Source organism: Hyaena hyaena, unplaced genomic scaffold, assembly GCF_003009895.1.
Source record: "Hyaena hyaena isolate Hyena2069 unplaced genomic scaffold, ASM300989v1 scaffold_378, whole genome shotgun sequence".
Classification (NCBI taxonomy): Eukaryota; Metazoa; Chordata; class Mammalia; order Carnivora; family Hyaenidae; genus Hyaena; species Hyaena hyaena.
The window spans coordinates 1306127-1325875 of NW_024081009.1; positions in this window are offsets into that span (position 1 = coordinate 1306127).

Consider the following 19749-nt stretch of genomic DNA (forward strand, 5'->3'; position numbering starts at 1 on the left):
GGGGACGGGGCAGGGAGACATAGAATCCAAAGCAGGCTCCAGGCTCTGAGCTGTCAATACAGAGCCTGATATGGGGCTCGAATTCATGAAGCATGAGATCATGACCTGAGCAGAGGTTGGATGCCCAACGACAGAGCCACCCAGGGGCCCCCAGAATGTAAACATCAAAGTGGCATTTCAATATTAGGTGGGAATGAAGCAGAGAGAACTGGGATTTGAATAATAAAAGATATTGGTTAATTTGCCTAGAACTTATCTCCTCTCCCCCCCCCACCCCATTTTCTGGCACAAAGCCCTGCCCATTCCCGTTCTAGGTCATGGGGACAAATGGGGGCCGCCAACCTGCTAAAAGTGATTGGCCTGGGTGTGATCAGTGATCCAAGCCTGGCCAATCACGGTACTTTTCTATTTGCGGGTCCCTACAGTAGGGGTAATTAAATAGTGAGAGAGGCAAAGGGGACTTTGGGACTCCAGGATTAACAACTTCCAAGCTAGTCTCTTTCCAGAAATCCAGGAACACAAGGCTTTCTCTCAGCAAGTCTCATCTGCTTAGATGCGGTGCTCAGAGCCTCAAACCACAGGGGTCTCGGTAGCCTGTTGTGCGGGAGGTGGATGGATGTGGGACACAGGGAAAGTTACTTTACCTCCCTGAACCTCAGTTTCCCCGTCTTCCCTTTGAGTTAATAACAGTAACGATCTCCCAGGGGCGTCTTGTGAATTAAGTGAGACAGTAGAAGATGCTTAGCATGTAGCAAGTGCTCTGTGAGCAAACTCTGGTCATTATGAAAGAGGAGCCCAGGGCCAGACATCTGTCACCATGTCAGCCGTTTGACGTCCCTAATCCCCCAGGCTCTGACCTTCTCCCTCTCCCCAAGCTCAGCCCTGTCCAGGCTATTCTTGTCTAAACTTTCCCAAATGTCACTCTTTGGTTGTTTTCTTCTTTATGCTCTGTGTCTTTATCTAGGTGACATTTTTCCCCCTCCGCAGGGACAGGAGTGAAAACAACAGCACCTCTGGTCAGGCTCCCCCCAAAAAGCAGGAGGATATTGTGACCTAGAGACACCCTGAGAGAGTCCCGAGGGAGTGGAAGGGGAGAGGGGGGTGAGATGAGCTGAGGGAGCGCTGGGGGCAGTTCTGCAACTAAGCCAAAGGGCGGGCCTCCCTCCCTGGAAAAAACTCCATGGACTGAACCTCAAAGATGATGAGTCAGTGAAAACCAGCTCTGGAATTCTTCACAAACCCTGTTCCGCATAGGGAATCAGCAGATTAGAACACCTTCTAGCACTTTCTGTCCATATGTGACTATGCTGGCTGGCTCAGTCAGGTCAATCCTAAGCGTCCCCAGCCTGGGTGACAAGGTCAAGACACAGAGCTGGCACACGGCTGTGGCCCCACCTCAGGCAGGCTGTCCCAAGGCTGCGGGCCCCTCGGCCTCGCGTCACCGTGGTTGTGTGTATGTGTGTGTGAGGGGTGAGGGGATGTCTCCCTGGCACTAGGAGCCTGTAATCTATCCCCGAGAGCTGCAGGGAGGGTCGAATGAACGAGAGAGAAAATGAAAACCAGGACCTGCTGAGAGGAGGTGTATGTCGATGGCAGAAGAAGGCTCCATTCACCAACTCACCTCCCTCGAGTCTGCTGGCTCCCCACCCCCCCACTGCCTGCACCCCAGGAACCACCGGGCTCAGGCGTGGGCCCCAGCACACTCCTGGGTCACCCCCACTCTTGGATTCGCTGGACCCACGAAGAACACCCAACCGTAGCTAGCCAATCTGATCCTTTCTGCCAGGAACTGTCACCTTTACCTGTAAGGAGAGCAGGGGAGGGGCGAAAGGGTCATGCCGGGCAGGAAGGTCCACGACACAGGGCTCAGTTGGAAGCTGCTCTTGAGGCTATTGCTCCCAAGGCCCCTCTTGTCAGCTGGGAGCCCCAGTTCTCCCCAGTTCCTCCCCACGTATGACCCGAGCTGGCCAAAGAGTCCACTTGTGTTGGTTACAAGTGGAGGAGCCTGCTGCTTATTCCCACGCATGGCCAAGTGCAGGCCTAGAGCCCAATGTGCGTGCAGATGTGCCACTGTCATCCACACGTGAGGTGCTTGGAGCCCCTGAGCCACCTGCTGTGTGCTTCCTCCTGCGACGCCAGCGAGGTTGAGAGAAGACCTGCTGGCCAGCCCTTCTGGATGGGGTGACACGCTCATGGGAAAGAGCACCGGAATGGAATCAGAAAGCCCACCTTTTAGGCTTAGCTCAGCAGTCAGCTTTCTGTGTGACCCTGGACCCTTGTCACTGTGACTCTGAGCCTTTTGATCTTTTATCCTTTCCACATCTGTCTCCCCAATGCCAGTGTTCTGGGCATCTTTTACTTTTCTTTTTTTAAGTTTATTTATTTTGAGAGTTGGGGAGAGGCAGAGACAGAGGGAGAGAGAATATCAAGCAGGCTCCGTGCTGTCAGGGCTGGGCCTGATTCAGGGCTCGATCACACAGACTGTGAGATCATAAATAAGCCAAAACCAAGAATCAGATGCTTAACCAACTGAGACACCCAGGTGCCCCTTGGGCATCTTTTTTTATGTGCTAGTCTCCCGTTCAAACTGGTCCTTCTGCTTTCCTTCTATTCTGTCCTCACACACACACACATACACACACACTCATACACACACACTCATACATACTCACACTCTCTCTATTGTGCACATATATGCATGTGTGCCTTCTTTCTTTATCTTTCTGTCTTTCTCTCTCCCTCGTAAGATGCGTTGACATAGATGTGTCCTTGCAGAGCATGGGAGGAGGCAGGGGCCGCAGTGGTCAGAGTCGGTGAGCTGATGCTGCGGCACCAAATCACTCCCAAACCTCAGGGGGATCCTTATTCCTGCTCACTGTCCACGGTGAGCCCACTGGAGGGAGGCCCAGCTTCTGGTCACTCTAGCCCAAGGTCTGGGATGACAGAACAGTCGCTCTCTGGGGAATTGCCCACCATTTGGCCAGTGGGTTTTGGCAACAGCAGCAGAGAGGAACGTGGGTGTCCAGAAACAGACCCAGAGTCAACGATGCAAATGCAGACAGCTAATTTGGGGGGCCAGGTGCAAGGAACACTGGTATGGGGCGGGAGAAGGCGTCAGGGAGAGGAAAGCAGCTAATAAAGGATGCGGATTAAGCCAGCCACCCCTGTAGGTGAATGCAGTTCGTCTCATGGGAAATCCCAGAGAAATGGTGAGGGATCCATGCTCGGGGTGAGCCCGCCTCGGGGGTGAGAGAGTTGGGTGTTTATATCTCAACCCCTCAGTCACTGACCCGTCTGATGGGAGTGATGTGTGTATTTCCCTGGCGCTTCCAGCCTGCGTTGCATGCAGGCACAGCTGTGTTTTGCGGTCTAGACAAAGCCCTCAGGCACAGAGATGCAGACACCACAGGGACAAGTCTTCAGGATGATCCAAGAGTGGGCGGGGCGCCGATGGGGTCTGAGTCACGCACTGGCTCTTCAAGTTTGCCCCTGAAGTGATACTGTCACTTCCACTCACATGTCATTGGCCAAATAGAGTCGCATGGCCATGCAGACCCTCAAAGGCACGGAGGATCTAGTGCTGCCATGTACCTAGACAGAGAGAACACCAGAATATTCTTGCACAGGCCACCACCCACCCCGGGACCCAGGCTGGACTCTCGCTGCTTGTACAGAAGCAGCTGGACTGAATCTGCTGTGAGACACCAAAGAGCTTGTCCACTGGCCACGCGTGGTCCCCTGCTAGAACCGCTCACAGCTTGTCTTCCCCCGACCTCTCCCTATGGTCCATTTTGGGTTTCCTCTCTCTGTTTTCTCCACCCTCCTCTCAGCCCCCATCTCCGCAGATACCCCAGGGGATTCCTTAGCCGTCCCATCCACCTCCAAGTTCCAATAACCGAACACTTTGAGTTTGCAAACTGCACAGGCAGCCACTCTTTCTTCTTCTCCTCACCTCATGTGAGGGACACTGTCTTCTGCTCGACGGATGTGGAAACTGAGGCACAGAGGAAGTAGATGGCCTGCTCAAGAATACAGAGTTCGTGGCAGTCCAGGGATTTGTAAAGGCCCTAGTCCAAGAAACTTTGGAAGGCACCTGGCTCATAGCTTGTTGCTCAACCTCCCCCCTTATGTGGCTTCTTAAAGGTCAGCTCCTGGGGTACCTGAGTGGCTCAGTTGGTTAGGCAGCCAACTTCAGCCCAGGTCATGATCTCGCAGTTCATGAGTTCGAGCCCCACATCGGGCTCTGTGCTGACAGCTCAGAGCCAGAGCCTGCTTTGGATTGTGTGTGTGTGTGTGTGTGTATGTGTGTGTCTGCCCGTCGCTCGCTCGCACACTCTCTCTCTCTCTCTCAAAAAAAAATGAATAAATATTTAAAAAATTTTAAAGAAGATAAAGGTCAGCTCCTGACTCTGACTCCATCCACCATCTAGGGCCAAAAGGGCCACTTCCTTGTTGCCACCGTAACTGGCTGGCACCCTGTCACTTATTTCACAAGTGCGTGTCCCTGCATGTGTTCTGTCTGTCTGCACCAGCCGGGGGGGCACCCAGACGCTGTCTGCCTTCCTAGATCAGAAGAGAGAGCACCTGGGTGTCCTCCCTGAAGGCTGGAAGCCGTGGTAGGTGAATTCCTTCCACCTGTGGCTACAGCCACTCAGATGCCAGTTCCGTGGCTCCCAGTCTGAAGGGCCTGAAGCGCGGCCCAGACCTCCCTCTTCCCATCAGCCAGTCCAGCAGTTCAATTCCCTGCACCAGTGAGCTCCATTTGCCTGCCAGTGGCGGAAGCCGGCAGCCAGCCCAAGGATCCAGAGCTGGCCACCTCAGCCCCGCTCCCTCTCCTGGGAGCGCAGCCACTAGAACCTTCTGCCTAAATCACCCTCTGCGCTCTTCTCTAAGCAGCCCATGGCACTGGCTTGGGCCTCGTTGCACTGAGTCCAGCCTGAATTCTTCACCCCCATCTCAAGGCTCCAGACCTCCGGCAGCCATGGTGAGGGGACAGGAGAGGGGCGGAGAGCAGGGGTGGGTAAAGCCTTGAGTGTCAAGAAGGAATTGGGTATCTCGTTGCCATTGAACCCCTCAAGGCTTTCTTTCTGCAGCCTTTGCCTTCTGGGTCCCTAAGGACGTTAGAACCTGGATGTCTGTGTCCCACACTTCACCCGGATTCTCTTTCATCCCAATACACAATCCCATTTTATGGATGAGATAACAGAGGACGGAGTAGGCAGATTAAAATCAGAGAGAAGTTGTGTTCATTTATCCATTCAGAGAATCTTGACCGAGCGCTTATTATATGCCACTCCCTGTTCCAGGCTCCAGGGATAGACAGACATAGGAAGGAGACAGATAATAAATATGTCAACAATGGAACACGTATAACAGAAAGTCAAGTCATGCTAACTGCTCTGGAGAGAACTGGAGCAGAGCCGGGGGTACAGGGAGACAGCACCACCGTGGAGGGGGGGCTTCTCTCTCCGAGAGGCAGAATTTGATCAGAAACCTGGACAAAGCTGGAAAGAGCATCGAGAAGAACACTCCGGGAGGAGGGAACGATGCCTGGTGAAGGCACAGAGGCAGGATGAGCATAAGGGATCAGGGAGCAGCCAGAAGGCTGGCGTGGCCAGGGCAGAATGACAGAAAGGGACAGAGGCAGGTGGGCTGGAGCGGGACCGGACCACACAGCGCCTTGCGTCAGTCAGGGTGCGCCAGCTGCTATAACAGCCACCCAGGCTCTCATGGCTCAACACGTGGAGGTTTGTTTCTTTGCTCACTTAGTGGTTCCGTTCATGTCATTAGAGTGGAGGTAGAGGGGTCTCGTTCCACACACCCAAGGACCCAGGCACCTTCCACCTGGAGTGGATCACTGGATGCCCCATGTCTAGCCGGCAGCAATTGCAAGGGCAGAGGCCACGCCCCTGCCTCCTGCCTCTGCCTGAAGCACGTCCCCACCCCCACCCATACGAGGAGTCTGAGGCACGTTGCAACAGTGAGTCTAGGACCCAGAGGAGAATGTAGGTTTAGGTGAGCTCTGGCAGCCACCGCCCTGAGCCTCAGTGAAGCTGTCAGAAGCTTGAGAAGAGAGGAGTGAACCGATCCCATTTGTGTTTGAAAGGCTGACTCTGGATGCAGGGAAGGGGGGGGAGTGAGAGGGGCGGGGGAAGGGGGCGGCTGGAGTAAAGAATCAGCCAAATCACCTGGCTAGTTCAGTGCTACTGCTGGAATTTGAACTCCACCAGGCTGGCTCCGGAGGCCTTGGGCTTCACCCCTGGGTCCGCAACCTCCTGAAGCCCAACGCACAGCTATCAGCTCCTACACAGCTGCAGTAGACAGCCTGCCCACCCGTCTTTTCTGAAAACAGTTCACACAGGAGGTAGAGGACAGGTTTCAAATAAGTCAGGCCTGGTGGCTCTGAACGCTGGCTCCCTCTGCCCTTAGCAGCTACAGGGCCTCTGTGCCTCACTCGGCCTCTGTTTCCTGCACAATGGTGGTCCTAATGTAGCTCATAGGGTGATTATGGCCATTAAGTGAGACACTGTGTATGAGTGTGGCACTGGGTGGAGCACAGAGGCTCTGCGCTGGCGGCTCCAGGGGCAATCTTCTAGGTAGGCTTCTAGAAGCCTTGGGAAGAGCATCCCTGATCACCAGTGTTAGGGTTTCCTTTCCCTGGATGCCCGGGACCCTGTCCCCTGGGCTTAAGGCTTTGCTTCCTATGACCTTACGAGACCCCCCGGACAGAGGCGGCTCAGTCCAAAGTCCCTGTCAGTTCTCTCCAGGGGAAGAGCTTCAGCAAAACCCTCCTCAGAAGGAGTGAGGGTCTCAGGGCCCAGTCTGCGGGGAGGGGTGTGCCAACAAGGAGAAACATGGCCCTGAAATCAGGGCTGGAGATCCGCTTTCCTTCCTGGGCAATTCTGCCTGCTCTCGCCCCAGAATTCTCTCACGTTCCTTGAATCCATTCTGGGAAGAGCTCCCCGAGCTCTCAGCAGGAGCTCGCAGGCTAGGATCTCGCCAGTGTGAATGTCCAGGAGTGAAAGCTTGGCGCCAACGTCTGAATCTCTGAGTATCGAAACTTTGAGCTTTTCTTTTTTTTTTTGTTTTGAATGTTTATTTATTTTTGTTTTTTTTAAATGTTTTTTATTTATTTCTGAGAGACAGCGTGAGCAGGGGAGGGTCAGAGAGAGAGGGAGACACAGAATCTGAAACAGGCTCCAGGCTCTGAGCTAGCTGTCAGCACAGAGCCTGACACGGGGCTCGAACTCAAGAGCCGTGAGATCACGACGTGCGCTAAAGTCGGATACTTAACCGATCGAGCCACCCAGGCACCCCTTAACTTTGAACTTTTCTGATGCATGATGTTCACAATGATTGAAAGGAGGAAAGCTCCAAAAAGATTATAAAAAGCTCGGACCTAAACCCCTCGTGGCTGAGCATTTTGACATGTTGAATAGTGACAGGTGGAATGAAGAGGGATTCTGACAAGCCTGGGCAGGAGATAAGGCCTGAGGGTGCAGGCTGGGGCAGGGGTGTGTCTGGGGTTGTTCATTGGACACATTAAGGGGCTGGAGCTAGGGAACCAAAGGGAGGAGCTGGGGAGGGCCAAGCAGGAGCACTGAAGAAAAACTGCCAGAATGTTCCCTTAGGACATGGAGAGCTAACAGTTGTGATCTAACAGACAAGCGTTTCTTCACTGTGGAGAGAAGGAGTGGAAGGAGAAGGAGAAGACAAGAGAGAAAGGGAAAGAGAAGGGAAGGGGGTATAAAAAACCTCAAAAGACAATGAAATTTCAGAGCCCACTGAAAATCTCTCCCACTGCACAACACCTAGAAATGAGGAGGGGAGCAAAATGCAACAAACACTTGGAAAGAAGCACTGAAGGACGCCTGAGTGGCTCAGTCAGTTAAACATCCAACTTTGGCAAATTAACAATAGAACTTCCCTATGACCCAGCAATAGCACTGCGAGGAATTTACCCAAGGGATACAGGAGTGCTGATGCATAGGGGCACATGTACCCCAATGTTCATAGCAGCACTCTCAATAATAGCTAAAACATGGAAAGAGCCTAAGTGTCCATCAACGGACGAATGGATCAAGAAGATGTGGTTTATCTATACCATGGATTACTACATGGCAATGAGAAAGAATGAAACCTGGCCATGTGTAGCAATGCGGATGGAACTTGAGGGTGTTATGCTGAGAGAAATAAGTCAGGCAGAGAAGGACAGCTACCATATGTTTGCACGTATAAGAGGAATAGGAGGAAATTAACAGAGGACCAAGGGGGAGAAGAAGGGGAAAAATAGTGGGGGAAAGGGAGAGAGGGAAACCATGAGAGACTCTTGAATGCTGAGAACAAACTGAGGACTGATGGGTGTTGGGGGGAGGGGGGATGGGCATGGAGGAGGGCACTTGTGGGGATGAGCACTGGGTGTTATATGGAAACTAACTTGACAATAAACTACTTAAAAAAAATCCGACTTTGGCTCAGGTCACAATCTCACTGTTCGTGAGTTCAAGCCCCATGTTGGGCTCTGTGCTGACAGCTCAGAGCCTGGAACCTGCTTCAGATTCTGTGTCTCCCTCTCTCTCTGACCCTCCCCTGCTTGTGCTTGAGCTCTCTCTTCAAAATAAATAAACATTAAAAAATTTTTTTAATTAAAAAAAAAGAAGCACTGAATTCCCAGGGAGGTGAGGGCAATCCCCAAGGCCCCCAAATGAAGAGAGAGCAGGAAATAAGGATGCTAAAATGAAAAAAAAGAAAAAAAAAGGATGCTAAGATGACTGATGATGGTAGCTGGCCCCAGGACATTAGCCCCACTTCCTAACATAGGGTCTTAAGTTTTAAAATCCACAAGGGCACTGAATCAAGGGGGTAAATTGGAACTGAGATTCCAGCATAAAACCTAAATTATTTTCATCTGGAATGAAAAGGTGGCCTCATCAGCATAGAGAGACAGAAGGAAATATGGCTGTCTTGGCTTGGGTTCTCAGTTAAAAAAAATAAATAAATCCTTCCTGAGAATTTGGGAATTATAGACTCCTTTCCTCTGCTGGTTGGGGTTGAAATGTACACTGCTTATGTGATTTGGAAAACCACAAACCAAGAAGTTTTCTTAAAGTCGGGCCAGCTTGGTAGCACCCTGGAGTGAGAATGTTAATTCTCTTTGGAGCTGACACTCTGAAGCGAGGCCTCAAAAAATTCCCACAGATAAGGAAAGCCTAGGGGAACATGAGCTCACAACCTGTAATTCCAAGATGCATCAGAAAGTGAGCCACAATGAGTGAGAATCAGAAGCTAAAGCAAATATCAGAATTAGACCTCCAGACGATCTCAGACATTGGAATGATCAAATTTGAGCTAAAAACCAGCGAGTTTGAATTCTTTAGAGAAAAATACTAAAAAAAAAAAAAAAAAAAAAAAAAGACAAAGTTTTTACCCAAACGTTTTGTTTCATCTTCACAAAACCTCTTTGGGATAGGAAGGTGAAGGTGCATTTGCTCCAGTTTTGGATAAAGACTCAGAACAGAGGCCAGGAGATCAGCTTGGAATCACACAGTTAGTAACAAGTGGCATCAGAACATGAAATCCACGGTCTCCTGCTTGCAAACCCAATGCTTATTTCTTATAAGTCCACTTGCTTTTCAATTACATTCTCAGGGCCCCTTGGACTGGGGATGGCTTAGCACTGGTGAAGTGGTCAAGGATCAGTATAGGGAATGGCAACAGGGATGTACCCCATTGTCCTTAGCTCTGACCATCTGGAACATGGGTGTGCACCGTGACCTGTGGAACCTGGAAACTCCATCCTACTTACCCTAGGAGGTCTGTATTAGGGTAAGGGGAGTGGTGGAAGAAAGAGTAAAGGAGAGGGAAAAGGAGGGGAAGGAAGAACAAGGAAGGAGAGACACAGATAATGCAAGAGAACATAATCATGGGGCTCCTGGGTGGCTCAGTCAGTTAAGCATCTCACTCTTTTGGTTTTTTTTTAATTTCTTTTTAATGTTTTATTTATTTCTAGGAGAGAGAGAGAGACAGCGTGAGCAGGGGAGGGTCAGAGAGAGAGGGAGTCACAGACTCCAAAACAGGCTCCAGGCTCTGAGCTGGCAGTCAGCACAGAGCCCGACGCAGGGCTCGAACCCACGAACCGCGAGATCATGACCTAAGCGAAAGTCGGACGCTTAACTGACTAAGCCACCCAGGCGCCCCAAGCATCTCACTCTTGACTTCAGCTCAGGTCATGATCTCACAGTTCGTGAGTTCGAGTCGCACGTCGGTCTCTGTGCTGACAGTGTGGGGCCTGCTTGGGATCCTCTCCTCTCCCTCTCTCTACCCCTTCTCTCCTCACTCTCTCTCTCTCTCTCTGCATCTCCCCTGCTTACTTGCTCTCTCTCTCTCTCTCTCTCAAAAGAAATAAAATAAACATTAAAAAACAACAACAATAAAAGAGCATAATTGCATGAAAGGATTGTCCAAGGGAAAAAGCAAACCTTTGGATTGACAGTTCTCAAAGATCCAGAGATTTCTAGTGATCCATTAAATTTTATATCCCCCTCCTTCCTCAATGGTAAGGTTGTATTTGAGCACAGTAAGTGATAAGGTTGTATTTGAACACATTAACCAGCCTCCCTTACAGTTACCTGTGACCTTGGGGCTAAATGTTCGTGAATAGAATGTGAGCAAGAAGGGCTCCGTTCCAGGCTGGAGCCATACGACAGGGGCGTCCCTCCGTGGAAACCCGGCCTTGATTCTAGACCCCAAGGCTGTGAGTCCACAGAGCCCCCCAGCAGAAGGAATCCGGGTTCCTATGTGCGTGTGAACAGAGTTGCCCGCTGACCCGGAATGTTACAGGAGAAGGAATCAAACTTGTGTCTTTCGAGCTGCTGGGGCTCTTTGTTACAGCAGCCTGGCTTTACCTTCCCACACCAAGAAAACCACACACTGCTGCTGCTGGGAACAGGTGAGGTGGCATCAGAAACACGCATGCCAAATGATACAAAGTTCTGTAAAATTTTGACATGAACCAAAAGTCCGTGCCGATGGCTGCAAGATTTGGCAGAGACGATGCCCCTGAGGTGTCACCGTCACCTGTGTTATGCTCACGGTTTTTCTTAGCCTGGGTTTTTTCCGGATTTCCTAAATACTATTTCATCACAAATGAAACTTTGACTTTTGTTTCACAACTTGCAGTACTGATTTCTGTACTCCTGACACTTCTCATGTTCCTTACCATCATGAGGGATATTTTTCCCTCTGAGTATTCAGGAGGGCACATGCTCTCTCTGGGGCTTCCCCTTGCTGTACGGACAGAGGGAAATGTCGGGGGCAGGAGGTGCCCAGCTGGCCTGGCCAGGCAGTGAAGACTGGGTTCTTGTCACCCTGCCCTTTCCATCCTGGGCTCTCTGCCTCTGCTGGCCTGGGGCTTCAGGCTGGGTCCCTGGGGGCCTCTTTGGCAGGGAAAAGGGGAGAAGACTTTGAAAGCCTCACCCCTGTCCCCACTGAGGTGCTTGGAACACCGTGTCTGGGGCCTGATAGCCCTGTCAGGAAATCAGAGCAGGTCAGAGCTGGAGGGCCTTCCAAGACTCCTTAGTCCAACTCCTTCAACTTACAAAATGGGAAAGCGAGGCCCAGAGAAAGGGAGTGACTTCCAGATAGGGTTTAAGTCTCAGATCCTCAGCAAGAACAGTTTCTGCCAAACCCCACCAGCTCTGTACAGGCTTGTAGTGGTGGCCTCTTATCCACGGCATGTAGGTTGCATCCAGCACGCAAACCAAACAAACATCCCAACCACTCTCACTGAAAATAAACACAGCCCCTGGAAACACCGGCCCTGAGCTCATTAAAACCAAGACCCCCTGGCTCTTGGGAGGAAGATTGCCCTTCCCTCCCCCACCCCCACCCCCACCCCAGGCCTAGCAGAGACAGACTCCTGTAGGGATGATCATGAGATCCCTGGGGGAACGGGGGGGGCGGTGCTGAATGTGCCCCCCCCAGCACACCAGAGGAGGCCCGGCAGCCGCTGCCCTGGACATGGGTCCTATCACCAACTGTTTGCTGTGTGGCTCTGGGCCCCTCACATGCCTTCTCTGAGCCTCAGTGTTGCAGGTAAAAGGTCTCAGAGGGGGGTGGGCCCGATGACATGCTGGATTGGAACCACTGAGGAAAGAAACTTTGTTAGGTCCTCCACCCGGCAAGCAGGCCTCTGCTCCGGGCGGCCCAGCCCAGGAGGGCGCAGAGAGAAGAGCCAGCTTCCAGGTGGGAGGAGGGAGGGAGGATCCCAGCTGCCCTGTGCAGGGGCCCTGAAGTGGCTGCTGTGGCAGCGAGAGCCGCAGCTCCTGGCAGGTGGTCCCGGGAGCGGTCCTGCCTGGGGCTGGGCGGGTCCTCACACAGGGACATCTTGCCTGGGTGGGGATCTCCCCCACTGCGGGCGAGTGGCCCCTGGGCAGACAGAACCTTGGGGCTCCCTGCGCCCATACACTCGTTTCCCTGCTTCATCCGCCCTCTCCTGGGACAGCCTGAGGAGGCTGTGAGTTCCCGCTCCTCCAGCCCTCGTTCCTCCCCGGGGCCAGGCAGCTCCCCGTGGCCACTGCTGGGAGGCCTTCCCTGACTGCGCTCCCTCTTCTCAGGACGCGGCGCTTGCAGCCTTCCTCAGTGTGGACAATTACAACGTCTGTCAAACAGCAAGGCCCGCCCCCTGCCCACCCCATGCCCGCCCTCATATCCCCCAACCCCCCATCCCATGCCGGCCCCCCCCCCCCCCCCCCCCCCCCCGCCACGTGCTTCTGTTACAGAGAACACACGATTGCATTACAAGTTCTCAGGACTGGGCTTCGAATTCCTGTCTATGAGTTCATGCACCCACGTGATCACAGCAGTCCAGTCCAAACCCTGTGCCAGGGTTCCCCTGGGGGCCGTGTGGGGGACCTGTGTCACCCGAAGGAGCATGAGACGGGGCCTCTGGGAAGCCACAGGCCTGAAGAAGAGGGTGGTCGGAGTTTCAGGCTCTGATTCCATTTCTGCCCGGCGGAACCGTTCAGCCCTGGCAGCCCGCTCCCCGGAGCCCTGCGGCCTGAGTCAGAGGGGCCGTCTCTCTCACCCCATCCTTCTTCAATTCCAGGCCGCCCCCCACCTGCCTGGGGCCGGGCCTTCCAGCTGGCCTCCACCCCCTCGCCCACCCACTCCTGTCCAATCTGTGCAGCGACACTTCCTCACAGCTTTGATTTGGGCTCCACTTCACAAAACCTTCATCTCGTTCTGCATCTCCACTCCCCACCCCCAGAGTAGTTTCTTTAATCCTCTCTGCCAGGAGGCCTCTTTCCTCCCCTGCTCTGAGATCCTCTTCCACCTCAGCTTTTCCTTCTGCTCCTTCTCCCCTTTCTCCACCTTCTCCACCTCCCCTTCCTCCAGAAAGCCCTCCTTGATTAATTGGGAGTGGAGGGAACACATCCCTGAGTCATCTGTAATTGTCGGGCACCATCTCCCCTTCTCTGCATGCGGTTGGGGCCAGAGAAGCAGGCAGGGGGCCCTGCCCACACACACTGCCACCGGTAAACGGCTTCCTTTTTGGAATTAGTCAGGCTCTTTCTAAAGTTCATACAGAAAAATAACCAAGCAAGAATACGCAGAAATCTAAAAAAGAATCGTGAGGGGGCCTAGACCTAACATCTATTTAAAATAGTGTAAAGCTATGGTGATTAAAACAACATGAATAGACAGACAGATCAAGGGAACAGAAAAAGAAAACTCTAGAACGAAAACAAATAGTAACGGCAATTTGGTCTGTGGTAAAGATGATATTTCGGATCACTGGGGGTAAGATGGGTTATTTATTCCATGGCATGGACCGACTGACTGGACAATGGATCTGGATCCCGTATCACACCTTATACTAAAATAAATCTCAGATGCATTAAAGGCATAAACATTTTTAAAAAAAGAAATCCGTAAGATACTATTAAAACATACTTTTAAGTAATTTGGAGGAAGGAAAACCTTTCATTTATTTTTTTAGTTTATATTTTTTGAGAGAGAGAGCATGTTTGGGGAGGGGCAGAGAGAAGGAGGGACAGAGGATTCAAACCAGGCTCGGCACTGACAGCAGCGAGCCCACTGAGGGGCTCGAACTCATGACCTGAGCCAAAATTGGACGATCAACTTAATGAGCCAGCCAGGCACCCGGAAAACCTATTAAAATACATTTAAAAACCTAGAAACCATAAAGAAAAGGTTTATAAATCTGACTACATAAAAGCCAAAATTTCCTCCATGGAAAAAAAATCCAATAAGCAAACAATAAACTGGCATCTCCTAGCACAGGCAAAGGGACTGTTTCCTTAATATGTAAAGATTCCTCCAAATCCAAGAAAAATGAACAACAATCAAGATGCAAAATTAGCAGGTAAAGAATATAAATGGTTCACAGAGAAGGAAGAATAGTTCTTAGACTCATGAAAAACCTTACTCATAAAAGAAATGCAAATTAGTCTACAAGGAGATAGCATTTTTTTCACCTAGCAAATCAGCAAAGATAAAAAATATTGGCTAACACATTTTTGTATATTGCTGGTGAGAGTGTAAGTTGGTACAGTCTGCAGAAGAGGTAATTTGGCCATATCAGAATTAAAAATTCCTATGCCCTCTGACCCAGGAATTCTACCCCTAGATATTTATCCCAGGGATTAAGCATCGAAGTGCATTTTTGCAGGGCTAGTGTATTGAGCCATCTCTCATAAAACAAACCATTGGAAAATGACCTGAATGTCTAAATAGAAGATTAATTAAAGGAATCAGCCTTAAGATAGAAGACCAGCAACCGTTGAAAAAAATGTAGCTACTCTCAGGGTGCCTGGCTGGCTCAGTCGGAAAAGCATGAAACTCTTGATCTTGGGGTCATGAGTTTGAGCCCTATGTTGGGTGCAGAGATTACTTAAATAAATAAAACTTTGTAAAACGTTTTTTAAACGTAGCTGCTCTAAAAAAAAAAAATGAAGCAACTCTCTATGTGCTGATATGGGAAGATCTTCAAATCAAGTGGAAAAATCAAGGGGCGAAAGAGCGTGGATAGCACGTTAGTTTTTTAGGAAGAATAAAAGTAATTTTCCCATGTCTGCCTTTATCGACATGGACAGTCTCTGGAAGGATCTGTAAGGAGGTGGGGCAGTGGTTGCCTGTGGGGTGGGACTGAGGGTGGGAAGTGACAGAGGCACTTCTCATGGGATACCCTTTTGTAAGTTCTGGATTTTGCTTTGATTCTAACCAATAAAATCATTAAAACAAAGCACAACAAAATAAAACAGTTCTGGGGCATCTGGGTGGCTCCGTCGGTTAAGTATCGGTTCAGGTCATGATTTTGCAGCCTCTGAGTTCGAGCCCCACGTCGGGTTCTGGGCTGACAGTTGGGAGCCTGGAGCCTGCTTCAGATTCTGTGTCTCTCCCGCTCTCTCTGCCCCTCCCCCACTGGTGCGCTCGCGCGCGCGCGCTCTCTCTCTCTCTCTCTCAAAAATAAACATTAAAAATATTAAAAAATAAAAATAAAGCAGTTTTTTCCTACAGTCTAATGAACTTTCCTGTCACGATCAACCCTTGTTTCTTGCTGGTCATGTGTTGTTCTTATCTCAAAGCCCACTCTGGGAGACCTCCAAATCTCAAAAAATTTTTTAAAAAAGAGGCACACATTTCCCACAGGACCCTACCCCCACCCCCTCGTAGCAGGTACATGAAGCCCTACCCCCCCTGGAAACAAGTGCAAAAGTCTAGCTGTCCCCGCCCTGTCCTCCAACCCCAGCAATTTCCATATTCCCAGCTGTTTCAACATATGGGCAAAGTGAAGGCCTGCATAACACTTCAGGTTAGATTCCTGTGTGTGTGTGTGTGTGTGTGTGTGTGTGTGTGTGTGTGTGTGTGTGTGTATGGGGAGGGGATGCTTCTGGAGGGAATGCGAAAAGGGAATCTAATTACAACAGCAGGCATCTTCCCAGCTGAGAAGAGCCTCGTCCCCAGTGAAAAATGAAACGGTTCTCATGGAGCCTGAGATGGCCCCAAGGCGTCTGGCATGGTTCGTGTTTGTCTTGGAAAGCGGTCCCTCCCTCCAACCAGCAGGTCCTAATCCCTAAACTCTCGCTCCAGCCACCCAGCCCGGGCTGGGATGCAGGATGGCAACGGAGGGAGGGGACACACAAAGACAGGCAGCATGGAGCTGTAAGGAGATTCTAGGCCGATGGTTCCCAAGCCTAACTGAGCATCGGAATCACCTGGGGAAACATTTAAAAGTACAGAGTCCCAGGGGCGCCTGGGGGGCTCAGTCGGTTAAGCGCCCGACTTCGGCTCAGGTTGGGATCTCGCAGTCTATGACTTCGAGCCCCGCGTTAAGCTCTGTGCTGGTGGCTCAGAGCCTGGAGCCTGCTTCAGATTCTGTGTCTCCCTCTCTCTCTGCTCCTCCCCTGTTCACATTCTGTCTCTCTCTCTCAAAAATAAACATTAAAAATTTTTTCATTAAAAAATACAGATTCCCAGGCCCTGTTCCACCTACTGAAGCAGATCTTCCACAGGGTGGGGCCAAGGATCTATATTTTAAAATATTTTTCTAGATGGTTCTGATATAGCCCATCTAAGTAAGAGGTGCTGTCTGGGGTCCCTGATCTAGGCCAAGCCACTTAGGGAGAAACTGAGGCACATAGAGAAGCAGTGATTCATTAGGTCACCCAGGGAGCTGGTGAGGAGCTGGTAGAATGTCACTCACAGGCAAGCCTGTGCCTCATGAGGATCAAACACAGAGCAAGACACAGCAGAGGTGCTCGGGAATGGTGGGCTGGAGTCTTGCGCAGGGCAAGCCTCGTGCGTTGGCAGAGTAGGAGGTGGCCTGGGTGGAGGGGTGACTGGAGCTACCCTCAGCTCCAAAACCTTACATGGAGAAGAAAGGAGTCAACATTTCTTGAGCATCTACTCTGTGCCACACACCAGGTCACGCCACCTTTCACCCCAGCGTTCACGTCATCCTCGCCACCAGGGGGCCTCATTCACGCCCCGTGCGAACAGGAGCAGGCTGAGGACCGCCTAGAATTCACAAAGACCCTAAGTCAGTGAGGCATGGGGCTGGTCGCCAGCCCCAAGGGGTTTCCTCAAGGATCTACACTGCAGTGTGACTCACTTAAGACGGTGGGTATCAGGCAGGGCTCTACATGGATGCCCAGGGGGCATTTGTATCTGCCCTGACACAGTGGCTTTTCACTGCTGCGGTTGCAAGCAAGGGCTTTGGAGCCAGACAGAGCCGGGCTCAATGCATTCTATTTGCTGTGTGACCTCAGGCAAGTTACCTAACTTCCCTGAATCTCCACATCCTCATCTTTAAAGGGGGACTAAGGTCAGCTCTCCATGGGGTGATTGGAAGAAGTCATCTCATCAGCAAAGTGTAATATTTGACAATCCTTGGGCTCTACCGACGTGCGAGTCACTGCACTGCACCCTCTACAACCATAACCTCCTTTAACCTCCACGACAGCCCTGCCCGCCGGTGATATCATAGCCCCATTTTACTGCTGAGACTCAGAGAGGTTAAGTAATTTGTTCAAGGCCACACAGCCAACCCAAGAGCCAAACCCAGAACTGGAGCTCCTGACCACCACACGTACAGCTGTCTGTCGGCACAGTGCTTGCTATCAGTAATATGAATAGCCTGCCACTGACCTCAGAGCAGATTGCAAAAGGGTGTGGGTAGGGGCCTGTGGGTGGGGAGAGCATGTGCTGGTCCCCAGGAAGCTGAGGCTGACGCAGGTCACTGTGGCCCAGTTAGTGGGGTGAAAATAGTAAGTGTGTGCTTAAAAAAAAAAAAAAAAAAAAGGCACGGTCCCTGTTTCAGCCAAACGTTCCTCCCCCCTGCCTTGGCTGGTCCCGCCTCGCCTTGTCCCCGCCTGGTAGCATTCCATTTCCAGTTTCCGTTGCAAAGAGCGATGGCGTCGCCGAGGTGGGAGCCTGGCCATGTTATGAACACCAGGTGGGGACAGGCTGGCCCAGCCTGGCCTCGGGCAGTGCAGACAACCAGGCAATGGGCAGAGGCCTGCGAAACCCAGACTGTCCCTCACTGCCGTGCGCTAATTGCTTTAATTAAGGTGCAGGGCTGTAGGTCAAAGGAGCACACGATCACGGGTGAGGCTTGTACACAGGATCTCAAATCAATTTATGATGAGGTCTCCTCTTACTGACATCAGCGGTTGGTTCTTTAGCCTGGGGTGAATGCGTTCCTGGACAAGAGCTTTGTCCTGAAGGAGGCTCCTGAGTGGAGTGAGGGCCTAGGGAAAGCTATTCGGAAGACGTGACTGGCACGTGGTCAGAGAGAACACAGCAGCTGGGGACCATAGCAAGGAGAACCTTGCTTTTTTTTTTTTTTTTTTAATGTTTACTTGTTTTTGAAAGAGAGAGGAAGAGTGTGAGCAGGGGAGGGGCAGAGAGAGAGGGAGACAGGAGATCTGAAGTGGGGCTCGAACTCACGAACCATGAGATCATAACCTGAGCCAAAGTGGGAAGCTTAACCGAATGAGCCGCCCAGGTACCCTGAAGGTTCATTCACATTAAGAACTCTGGGTCATCCCCCAGCAATACTGAGACAAGCAGTGTGCTCCCCATTCTGCAGACGGGGAAACTGAGGCCAAGAGTCAGCTCTAAACCCGGGCTGGGGTCACAGAACTAAATAAGCACAAAGAACAGAAAGAAGTTTAGTCAAGACCCTCCCCTCCCCAATGTGTCTGCCAAGTGCTTTCTAATTCATGTTTTTACCTTAATACCTGCGGAAAACCTATAGCATAGGCGTGTTTACCATCATTTTACAGAAGAGAAAACTGAGGTATGGAAAGCTTAAGTTCCTTGCTGGTAAGGGGTCTGTCTTACAACAAAAGTCACTCTCTTTCCCGGGTACCTCAGAGTCTCAGGTCACAAGGCATCCAGGAATCTATACCATGTCAAACAATAATGGAATAAACACTACACCTTTTATGTTTGTGTGCTGCTTTTCAATTTTTTTTCATGTTTATTTATTTTTGAGAGACAGAGCACGAGCAAGGGAGGGACAGAGAGAGGAGGAGACACAGAATCCGAAGCACACTCCAAGCTCTGAGCTGTCAGCATACGTGGGCTTGAACCCATGAACTGTGAGACCATGACTTGAGCCGAAGTCAGATGCTTAAACAACTGAGCCACCCAGGCGCCCCTGTGTGCTGCTTTCAAATGTTCATCAACCATTACTCTATTGGATAAAATATTAGTAAAATATAATTCAGAGCTGCTTTTTTATCACTGCATCTCTCCTCCTGACTCGATCACAATCAATGGCTACAAAAAACAACCAGTAAACCTTGGGGGTCTGAGACATGAGTCGATGTTGTGAGAAGTCTGTCATAATGGAAAAAAAAATTGCAGGAGCTAGCTCTGACCTCCCCGGCAGAAGCATATTCTGGAAGGAAAGCAGGCACTCTTCAAAGGGAATGGATTTGACAATGGAGGCACCTGGCTGAGAGGCAAGAACACACTTCTCCAATTGGATATGGAGGCAGTGGAAGCGGGAGGGCGTATTCACCTTGCTGTGATGATGCTGTGTGACAAACAGCCCCCAAGTCTCCGTGTCTCATGCCAACGGGCTCACAAGTGCGCAGGCTGGCTGCGGTGACGTATCCCGGCTGTGGCTGGGGGTCAGCTCTGCTCCACACGTCTCTCTCCTGGGACCCAGGCAGCAGGAGCACTGACCACATGGGGCACACTCTTCTCAGATCACAG